The following is an 11,517-nucleotide window of genomic DNA, read 5'->3' as shown; positions in this document are numbered from 1 at the left end:
CAAACTTGGCTTGGAGGTCATGATCTTCCCTAAGGTTGTACATACCTCCACTAGATATATGAGGTTGAGTTTTACTCGATGCCTCATAAGTACCCGCAGTGTCCCAATTTTGGGCATTTTTAGCTAACAAGTCTAAGTACTCCATTGCTTCATCAGGGTCTTTATCTTCAAAAGTTTCATTGCACATCAATTCAACCATTTACCTATCTCTAGGTGTTAACCCTTCATAAAAATGTGAAACCAATCTCCATGTTTCAAAACCATGATGAGGGCAAGTATTAAGCAAGTCTCGATACCTATCCCAACATTGGTAAAATGTTTCTCCTGATTTTTGAGTGAAAGTGGTGATTTATTTTTTGAAAGAGCTTGTTTTGTGAGATGGGAAAAACTTCTTTAAAAACTGTTGTTGCATTTCATCCTAAGCATGAATAGATCCTGGTCTCAAATTTTGTAGCCATGTTTTAGCTTTACCTTTTAATGAAAAAGGAAAAAGCTTTAATCTGATGGTGTTTATGCTATAATTTAAATTATTATATGTGTTGCAGACCTCCTCAAATTCCCTTAAATGCAAGTATGGATTTTCCAAATCTAAGCCATGAAAAGAAGGTAAAAGTTGAATAATGTCTGGCTTAAAATTAAAATGAGATGCATCGGGAGGAAAAACTATGCATGATGGTGCACTTGTTCTTGTGGGATTCATGTGGTCTCTAAGTGTTGTAGCACGATTATTCTCATTATTCTCATTATGAAGTGATTGATTATCTTCTTCGGCCATATTTTCTGAAAATGATGAGGATACCCTACAAAGTCTACCACTTAATGTGCGTGACCACACTCTCATGCACGTGTAGGAATAGAATAAAAGAAAACAAAAGAAAACAAAAGAAGAAGAAACAAGAGAAAGGAAACAAAGTTATATACAAGAAAAGTGAAAAGAGAAAATAAAATAACTACTATAATTTATACAAGAACTTACCTCCCCGGCAACGGCGCCAAAAACTTGACACGATTAAAAGATTGATGTCTTCTCCCAAGTGCAGAAGTGTCGAAGTAATAAATAACCCGGCAAGACCAGGGTCAAACCACAAGGAGGTTAATTATACAAATTATAAATAACAATAATACAACAACAATAATAACAACAACAACAACAATAATAATAGTAATAACAACAATAACAATAACAATAACAATAACAATAACAATAACAATAACAATAGTAATAATAATAATAATAATAATAATAATAATAATAGTAATAGTAATACTAATAATAGTAGTAGTATATTAGTAGTAGTAGTAGTAGTAATAATAATAATAATAATAATACTACTAGTAGTAGTAATAATAATAATAATAATAAAGAAAAAGAAGGAGAAGAAGAAGAAGAAGATGAGAACTTTGAGATGGAATATTAATATAACGATTAAACAATGATAATAACAAATGTGAAGGTTAGAAGATCCGCTAATGGTATGTCAAACAAGTATAGTATAAACATTTATTATTCAATTGGAAACGACACACAAGGGAGGTTCCACTCAGATTATAAATTGTTAACATGATTACATTAGTCATCTTATTCGATTAATGCTAATACTTGTAAATCTCGTCAAGCATTCATGATTATAACTTATGTTAACAACAAATCAAGTTTCTTTCATAGCTCAGGTGTCGGTTATACCATACATTATGGGCTATGAAAGTGCCAAGCATTTGTTGTACCAAGTGTTATACAACATAAATCAAGATTAGTCATTTAACAAGCAAAGTATTAAAGAGTGAACAAGATAACAAATACAAAACATGTTAGTATCAAACATTAAAGTCCATATTAAGTTTACACTATACTTATTCTTACACCATTAGTGTAACCTTTTCACCTTGACATAATAAACTTAGCTAGACATAATGAAAGAAAGAAAAATAAATAAACAAAATAAGAACATAAATAAGATAAAAGTTAACTAAGTAAATGAAAGGAAATGAAAGGCATAAACTTGATATTAATGAAAGCAAAGCATAAACATTACAAAAAATACAAAGAGAGAAAGCAAGAGCATGATCTTGATCTGGAGACCAAGATGCCTAAATGCATGGCAAATGCCTCCTTTTATAGGCCAAAATTGGGAACTATCGATTTGATGACTAATTGATGAGTGGGTGGCCAACTCTTGACTTGGTGACAATCTTTATCTTCTCTTGTCTGCCCAAAACATCATTGCTAACGTCAAAATTGGAGCCACTCAAAACATGAAAGTTGTAGGAAATTGTCTCAGCTTTCTTGTGTAAACATTTCAGCTCATTTGGACTTCTAGAACTCCAGATATAGGCCAAATACTGAATAGTGCTTAGGCTGAAAGATAGATTTGAGCTTCTTTGTTGTTGCTATAATTTGGACTTGAAAATGGCCTTTTTAGATCTTGGGCTCCATATGAAAGTTATAGGCCTATGTCTCACCTTTCTATCCATATAAAGTAGACCTAAATCTGAGATCTATAGCTCCAAATATGACCTAATTACCGAACAGTATTCTGGTTTGGATTGCACCGACATCTCTTTTCTAAGTTTGGCCATCTCTTTGTCCCTTCAATTTCAGTTCTTAAATTCATCAATCAATCCTTTCATTTATGTGATAGACCTGCATTTAAAATAAATATTTACCATAAATTAAAGGTATCTTATATTATTAGATATGTTCTTATAAAATATGCTTTAGTTAAGGAGTTATTGATACTTCGAGTGCAAAATGATGAAATAAAACCTTGATAAAAATACACTTTTAAGTACTAATCAAGGCCCAACCATTAAAGCTAGGGAAATAAATTCAAGGAAGCTTTTAATGGGCTTTTGAAAGACACGTGGGCCAAGATGAACTATAAAAGAGGAACAACCTCAAAAGAACAAACTGTAGTAAATTTAATTTACTTTTAATATGGGCTTAAAATCAAACATTAAAGTCCATATTAAGTTTAATATGGGCTTGAGGACCATAGGTTTCAACTAAAAGAGTGATTTCAATATTATTAGGATTGTTTTATCAAGTATTATGTGTTTTCTAATCCAACAAGGAAATCACGAATTAGTTGAGAAAAGACAGTCTAATCTATCAAGAAAATTTAATTGAAAGGAAAACCCTAATCTATCTTAGACACTAAAAGTGATGACAAAATAGGATTATTAGGACAAGACAAATTCCTAGTCTATTCTTTGAAGAGTAGTGGTAGCACCATATGATAAAATCTTAGAATATTTATTTTATTATTTTCATGTTATTTGGTTAGTTTTTGGGTTATTTTAGACCTAGTTTAAAAAATGGTTCAAGTGAACCCATTATGTTATTTTAGGGGTTTATTTCTAGGATTATAAATATTATTTTGTAAGATATAATTTTTATATTATAGATTTTTCTTGATTGGTTCTTGATTGAACTAACACTCTTGAAAGAATTGATCAATCTTTGTTGTGATTTTATACCTTTTCTTCTCATTTCTAGGTGAGAACATTATATAAAGTTGGTTATTGTAGTCTTGGTGCCTTAGAATAAAACATTCATTATATGAAGCTCAATTATCAATCTTAAGCCTGAATTAGAAAGATCCTGGGTTCGTGAATTCAATTAAGTTCCATTAGGGCTTGCATCAGTTTGTATATAGCAAGGTCTAATCTTAGGTTATATCCCTTTTTATTTGGTTGATTAGTGTCCTAAACCCTAGTAATTCGTGTCTTTATTTTTGTTGATTTCTTGCCATAATAGTAATTCGTGTCTTTATTTTTGTTGATTACTTGCCATAAAGTTTTGGCTTCTTGATAAAAAAAAAACTGTAGTTCTTGTGTCTTGATAATTATGTGTTCTTAATTTTTTTAATTACTTCATCTTATTGATATCTTTAAAAAAAAAAAAAATAACAACTCCATTAAATTTGTTTGAGTTTGTTCAAAGTCTATAAAAAATTACACTACCATTAAATTTATTTTAGTTAGCAGAAAGTCTATTAAAAAAATAATAGTTTCAAAATTCCTAGGGTTGACCAGTTATACATTATTAAATTTTGATCATTGGAAAAGTTGGTTAAACCTTGAATCTTGAATCTTTATTCATTCTTGATTGTGTTTCTTTAATAAATAAGGTTGATTAGTTATTTTCTTTAGTTTTTTTATTGATAATTCTTGCTAGTGTTAGTTGTTTCTTGATTTTTATTTGTATCTTCTAATGGTATTATTCATAATCTTCTTTTCATAATTATATTATATGCTCATTGTGAAATGTGGTTGATTAATGTTAGCTTCGTTAAAAACTAAAGCTAAGAAGAATTTGTGTGGAGAAAGCCATAGTGAACATATTAGAGTAAAAAACCTATAAATTTATATGAAATACAAAAGGGTCAGATATTATTTTTATTTCATCTAAGGGTTTCTTGCAGGTTATAAAAAATATTTGTTGAAAGTGTTGCTTAAAAGAAGGGTGAAAATCCTGAAAAATCTGACAAGTTAAGCTTTGAATTGAGAGAAACATAAATATGGCTTTTGGGAAAATTTTGAGTAAATTGGAGACTAAGGTTGATATTGGGTTGAGAAGCCCTAGTAAAAAAGGAAATTAGGTGAAGAAGGCATAAAGAAAGTTGTATCACCTTCTAATGAAAGTATAGTTGAAAAATCCAAGAAAGAGGCTGAGGATGATGAGCTTTTCCAAAGTGGTAGGTTTTATGCACATATAGATAGTCTTTATTAGGATCAGCCAAGGAAAGGAAGTAATTGGCCAAGAGTGAAATTTGATCATAGGGGTAGTTCTAATGACTATAGTGATATAAATAAGAATTTGAATAGCATTAAGATGAATATTCCAGACTTTCAGGTAAAAGTAGATCTAAAAGTTCACTTAGAATTGGAGAGAAAGGTGGACAAGATTTTTTATATCAATAGGTATTATAAAAAGAAGATTAAATTAGTTGTTATGGAGTTTACTAATTATGCCATGTTTTGATGAGACAGATAAGTGAAGGATATAAGAAGGAATGGAGAAAGACATGTGAGTATATAACATGAGTTAAAAGTAATTATGAAGAAGAGCTATGTTCCCAAGTAATACTATAAGGAATTATTTAATAAATTATAGACTATGTCGCAAAGTGTTCAGGAGTATCAAAAGGATTTATAAGTTGTTATTATTAGAGCTAATGTAGATGAAGAGAAGGAAGTTAGAATGTATAGGTTCTTAAATGAGTTGACTAAAGGCGTAACTAAGGTGTGTAATTACAAACTTATATGGTCAAGATGAGTTGGTGCATTTGGTTATAAAAAGTGAAGAAACAGGAGTTGGTGCATTTGGTTATAAAAAGTGAACATATGAAAAGGAAGAATAGTGCACACCCAGGTGGCTTTGTGGTTTCTTTTTTAGGTAGAAAATTAAATTATATAAGGTTAATATGTCATCGAAGTAGTTGGCTAGATAGAAAGTTATTGAACCTTCATCCAAAAAAAGCCAGTTCTGGCCAATGATGGCAAGGCCAAAACCAAAGCCCAACCTTAAACATGATATTAGATGTTTTAAGTATCAAGTTTAGGATACCACGCATCAAAATATTCAAATAATTGGTTGAATATGCTAATAAGAAGTCTGATTGTGATGACATGCCACCACTAGATGATGTTAGTAACTTAAAGTTTGCTTAAGAAGCTTTGGTAGTTAAAATGTCATTAAGTATTTAGGTTAAAGAAGATGATGTTGAGCAATAAATCAAGAACATCTTCCATACTAGATAGTGATAATTATACAATGAAAAGGAAGAATAGTGCACACCCAGGTGACTTTGTGGTTTCTTTTTTAGGTAGAAAAATAAATTATATAAGGTTAATATGTCATCGAAGTAGTTGGCTAGATAGAAAGTTATTGAACCTTCATCCAAAAAAAGCCAGTTCTGGCCAATGATGGCAAGGCCAAAACCAAAGCCCAACCTTAAACATGATATTAGATGTTTTAAGTATCAAGTTTAGGATACCACGCATCAAAATATTCAAATAATTGGTTGAATATGCTAATAAGAAGTCTGATTGTGATGACATGCCACCACTAGATGATGTTAGTAACTTAAAGTTTGCTTAAGAAGCTTTGGTAGTTAAAATGTCATTAAGTATTTAGGTTAAAGAAGATGATGTTGAGCAATAAATCAAGAACATCTTTCATACTAGATGACTTGTAAAAAATAAGGTATATAATATGATCATTGATAGTGATAATTATATCAATATTGCTAGTATGATCATGGTTAAGAAGTTGAATTTGAATACTATTAAGTATGAAAGACCTTATCAGCTTTAATGGTTGAATGATAATAATGTAGTTAAGATGAATAGACACATGTCAATTCCTTTTTCATTGGATAGGTATAAAGATGAAGTGTTATGCGATGTTATTCCTATGCATGCTACTCACATGTTGTTAGGAAGACTTTGGCAATTTGATAGAAAAGCTAAGTATGATGGATTTAAGAACATGTATTATGTGGAAAATGATAAAAGAACTGATACATTTGCACCATTGACACATGTATTAGATTAGTTAAATTTGAAGCAGGAAGAAGCTTCTGAAAACATACAAACAGAAAATCATAGTGAAATTGTGAGAAATAGTGAAAATAAGGTGAGCCATCAGTTAGAAAACTAAAGGGGCAAAGTTTTGGCCATTAGAAAAAGGGAAGAGATTTTCATTCAAAATGAGAGAAAAGATGTAGACGTTGAGTGTAAAAAGAAAATGAGTGGAAACGAAAAAAAAAAGATGAGAAAAGAAGAGAGTGTGAAGAAAATTAGGAAACATCTTAATTTCTTTATAAAATATGATGATATTAAACATGCTTTCTTTTCTAAAATGCCTATGATTTTACCTGTGTATAAGGAGACATACTTAATCTCTGATGACTTGAAATCTTGTGTTTCTAGTGTTGTTAAATCTCTTTTATAGGAATTTAATAATATATTTCCAAATGAGATCCCAAGTGGATTGTCATTAATTATAGGAATTGAGCATCAAATTGATTTTGTTCTACCTTATAGGAGTAATCTACAAGAGATTAAGGAACTCTAAAGACAAATGAAGGAGTTGATGTCTAAGGGGTAAATTAGAGAAAGTATAAGCCCATTTATAGTTTTAGTACCAAAGAAGGATATTACTTGGCATATGTGTGTTGATCGCCAAGAATTCAACCATATCATTGTAAAGTATTGATATCTCATCCCTAGATAAGATGATATATTGGATGAATTGCATGGTTATATCTTATTTTCAAAAATTGATTTGAAAAGTAGTTATTAATAAATTAGGATGAGAGAAGGTGATGGATGAAAAACTGCTTTTAAAACTAAATATGATTTAAATGAATGGTTATTCATGCCTTTTAGACTTATTAACATACCTAGTATTTTTATGAGATCAATGAATCATATTTTGTGTGCTTTCATTAATAAGTTTGTTGTAGTATATTTTAATGATATCTTGTTCTATAGTAAGGGATTAGATGATCATATAGGACATCTGAGATGGGTTCTTAATGTATTTAGAAAGGAGTCTTTGTAGGCTAATATAAATAAATGTGATTTTTGCATGGATAAAATTTTGTTTTTTAGATATATTATTAGTGTAAAGGGCATGGAAATGGACAAAGCTAAGATTAAAGCTATATAAAAATGGCATCCACCTAAATCAGTCACAGCAATTAGAAGTTTTCATGGTTTAGGTAGTTTTTATCGCAAGTTTATTAAAGACTTCAGTAGAGTAGTCGTACCATTAACTCAAATAATTAAGAAATTAGTAGGATTCAAATGGGGTGATTAACAAAAGAATGCTTGAACTTATTGAAAGCAAAATTTTTGGCACCTTCATTATCTTTACCTAATTTTAATAAAGCTTTTGAGATTGAATGTGATGCTTCAAAATATATATTAGAGCTATTTTGACACATGAAAAAGAACCCATTTGTTATTTTAATGAGAAACTTAATGATATAACTCTTAATTATCTAACTTATGACAAATAGTTATATGTATTAGTGAGGACTTTGGAAACTTGATAACATTATCTTTGGCTAAAAGAGTTTGTGATCCATATTGATCATTAGTCTTTGAAGCACTTGAAAAGCCAAGGTAAGTTAGATCAACACTATACCAAGTGGATTGAATTCATTAACACATTTTCATATGTGATTAAGTACAAGTAAGGTAAACATAATGTGGTTGTTGATGCTTTATCATTAAGATATATTCTTAAAACTCTAAATACTAAATTATTGGGATTTAAGTATATAAAAGAATTATATTATCATGATGTTGATTTTTGCACCACATACAAAGCCTGTGAAGTTTCAACAAAAAAGAAGTTTTTTAGGCATAATGGATTTTTTTTTTAAGAAAAATAAAATATGTGTTCGTAATTGTTTGATGTGTGGATTGCTTGTAAGGGAAGCTCATGAAGAGGGGATTAATAAGGCACCTTGAGATTGCTAAAACTTTAGATGTATTGCATGAATATTTTTATTGGCCTAATATGAAAAGATATGTATAAAGAATATGTGATAAATGCATGATATGTAAGCAAGCTAAGTTTAGGATTATGTGTCATAGTTTGTATACACCTTTACCTGTACTTAAAGAATCTTGGGTTGATATTTCTATGGATTTTGTTTCAAGGTTGCCTAGGTCAAAGAAATGTAGGGATTTGATTTTTGTAGTTGTTAATAAGTTTTCTAAGATAACTCATTTTATATCTTGTAATAAAACTAATGATGTAACATATATAACGAATCTTCTCTTTAAAAAAATTGTTCAACTACATGGTGTTCCTAGAAGTAGGGATCAAAACATTTAAATTTTAAGTTACTTTTAGAAGGTATTGTACGGAAAAATAGATACTAATTTGTTGTTTTATACTACTTGTCATTTATAGACTGATGAACAAACTGAAGTAGTGAATAAGACTTAAACTTAAATGTTAAGATCTATTATCCAAAAGAATTTGAAAAATTAGGAAGAGTGTCCATCATTTGTTGAATTTGCATATAATTGGAGTATGCATTCCACTATTAGTTTTTCACAATTTGAGATTGTTTATGGTTTTAATCCTTTGACACCATTAGATTTGATTTCTTTACTTGTTGATGAAAGGGTTTGTGTTAATGATAATAGAAAAGCACATGTGGTGAAAGATTTGTATGCTATGACAGCACATATAAAAGAAGAATGAGAATATGCATATAAAGCCAATAAACAAAGAGAATTGGTGAGATTTGAACTAGGAAATTGAGTTTAGGAGCATATGAAAAAAAAAAGGTTTCCTAAGCAAAAGAGATCTAAGTAGATGAAAAAAAAAGATCATCATTTTCAGGTCATTGATAATGCTTATAAAGTAGATCTTCCAAGTTAGTATGAAGTTACCGCTACTTTTAATATATTTGATCTCTTTTTGTTTGATGTTGGTGATGATTTGAGGTTGATTTTTTTTTTAAGAGAGAGAGAATGACTCAATCTAACCCATGCTAAAGGATTCATTAATAGTTTTAGTAGGCCTAAATAATTAGGGCTACGACAAAGAAGTTCAAGGAAGCTTTTAATGAGTTTTGGCAAGACATCTGGGTCAAGGTGGAATGCAAAAAAGCAATAACCTAAGAAGAACAAGCCTTAATAAATTTGATTCATGTTCAATATGGGTGTAACAGTCTCAAATTATAAACTCAAAATATATGATATATATTCGTAGTTACCATATATATATATATATAACTACTATATATATGTTCCTTAAAATTTCAGCAGAGTTTCCTTTGTATTCTTTAAATACCAAGTTATTAACTCAATCATTTTTCAACTTTTAACATCAATTATAATATTCGTCCCATCATTTGAAATTAAAAAACTCAAGCATATTTTAATATCTCAATTCTATTTTCTATAAAAAACTGTAATAAAACTAATAAATTCTTAACATGCATGGTCTTTTTTTTTTGAAGTATTTGTGCTCAAATATATATACAACCAATCATAATTTAATTTAACAATAATAATAATATAAATTACATCATATACAAGATAATAAGTTCAACATTACAATTTTGGATATGGAAGTATATTATAACAAAATATTAGTTCTTCCAATTATATTAATCACATAAAATATATGATATATATTCATAGTTACCAATTTTAGATATGGAAGTATATTCTTAGTTACAAAAAAAGCAACAACCCAAGAAAAATAAGCCTTAATAAAAACATAGATAAGTTTGGTTTTATAGCCTCTCGAACCTAAACAATTAAGTCCAAATAAGTATTTTGACACCTAATACCCTGAAGTCAACTGTCTTGGAAGCTATTAGCCCAATGCTTGTTACATGGGTTGAGGAGAAAAGTTTAAGTGAATCGAACATTGCACTATCTAAGTAGAACATTGCACTATCTACGTAGCAGTATCTGTAAACCAAGTTACTAAGCTCGTAAGGGTGTCTCAACACCTACTGCTGTAAGACCAACTAGTTTGGGAGTCATTAGCTGAAAGCTTATTACATAGGTTAAAGATGCATTGTGTTTTTAAGTTATATTAAAAAAAACAAGGAAAAAAAAGAGAAGAAAGGGATAATAATCCCAACTCAAGGAAATTAACTTTAAACACTAGAACAAAAGTTTTGTTTTCTTCCAAGTAAAACCTCATAACTATGTATTGATATATTGAACATAAAAGAAAGGTTTATTAATATCTTGTTTAAGAGGTATTGAGCAGATATATAAATTTAATGAGAGTTTGTTTATCTGGATAGATTAATGGAAGTTGAATGATGAAGCCTTACTTTGTAGAATTTGCAAATAATTTTTCTATTTTAACACTTTGATTACCAGGGACAATTAATAAGCTGGTTAGGGGTGTAATTAATACTTAAAAGTGTATTTTTATCAAGGTTTTATATCATCATTTTACACTTGAAGTATGAATAACTCCTTAACTAAAGTATATTTTATAATAACAAGTTTGATACCATAAGATACCTTTAATTTATAGTAAATATTCATCCTAAATGCAGGTCTATCACATAATAAAAGGATTGATTGATGAGTCGAAGTATTGAAATTAAACGGATAAAAAAAGGGCCAAACTTAGAAAAAAGATGTTGGTGTAGTCCAAAAAAAAATACTATTCGGTAATTGGATCATATATAAAGCTGTAGATCTCAGATTTAGGTCTGCTTTATATGGATGGAAAACTAAGAAATAGGTCTAAAATTTTCATGCGTAAGTCAAACTTAATTCTACTATTTGGAAGTCCAAATCTTAGCAACAACGTAAAAGGCCGAATCTGTCTTGTAACCCAGACATTGTTCAGTGTTCAGTCCATATCTCAAGTTCTAGAAGTCCAAATAGCTTTTTTGTTTCTGGAAAGAGAAGATAATTTTCTAAAACTTTCATGTGGAAGTTTGGTTCAAATTCTGATATTATCAATGATGTTTTATTCAGATAAGAAGATGAGGATTGTCACCAAGT

Source organism: Populus euphratica, unplaced genomic scaffold, assembly GCF_000495115.2.
Source record: "Populus euphratica unplaced genomic scaffold, PopEup_1.0 scaffold1841.1, whole genome shotgun sequence".
Classification (NCBI taxonomy): domain Eukaryota; kingdom Viridiplantae; phylum Streptophyta; class Magnoliopsida; order Malpighiales; family Salicaceae; genus Populus; species Populus euphratica.
This window is presented reverse-complemented; position numbering follows the sequence as displayed.